Here is a 943-nt window from a genome sequence, read left to right on the forward strand (position 1 = left end):
ATATATTTTAAACAACTTGCATTAATCATAACTTTGCCAACAGTTATGGTTGTTAACTCCACCTACATTTAATTTTAACTTCGTCTAAACTCAGTTGTTCTTGGAAGGCCTTAGGCTTTAGGCTTTTGTTAACACTTTAAATAATCCACATCATACAGAGCAAAGAGCACAGCAGGATAATCGGAGGTGACGCTGCATAAAAATTAAAAGCAGGATTAAGTTCTAAAACTATTTGCCATACTTTAAAGCTCATATCGAGCAATCTTTTCTAGCAAGAAAGAGCAAAATCAGAGAACTAGTCCACTGATAAACTCAGTGTGTAGATTGTTGCACACCATACAGATCTGACTATTTCGGCATTCCGTTCAGAATAAAGCCTTGGCATAAATACATGTACTACGTTAGGCTTAACACACATCCTCAATGTGCCAAGTGCCTTTGGCAGCAGGATTCTCTGGGGATGCTTTTCTTTAGCAGGTACAAGATGCGTGTCAAGAGTTGAAAAGTTGAACAGATGAGGTTATGTACTTGGAAATCCTGGAGGAAGAAAGGATAACCTTCAACAAACCTAGAGTCAGAGCAATAATGGAATGGTTAGGATCAAAAGAGGCTCCTGTTTTAGAGTCACGGCCTAAAACCATTTATTCTATGACAAGATCCTAAAAATGTTCCTTTAGAAACTCCATCCGATATGATTGAGCATGAGCTAAAATGCAATGATGGTTTGGCAAAAAACAGTCTTTAGCTGTCAAAGTTGTGCATATACCGTACATAAACTTACAGAACTAATAGTGCAGCATAAATTGGTCTTGAAGGTATGCAAATAAACCTTTTTGGTTATTAAAAAAAAAAAATACTCACATTATAAAAGCCAGAAAAAAAACGTGGTTATAGGAGGAAAAAATGTGGAAAAGTTTAATGTGTCATTCTCAGCAAATGTCTG

This window comes from Cyprinodon variegatus, unplaced genomic scaffold (genome assembly GCF_000732505.1).
Source record: "Cyprinodon variegatus isolate N-32 unplaced genomic scaffold, C_variegatus-1.0 Scaffold1144, whole genome shotgun sequence".
Lineage (NCBI taxonomy): Eukaryota > Metazoa > Chordata > Actinopteri > Cyprinodontiformes > Cyprinodontidae > Cyprinodon > Cyprinodon variegatus.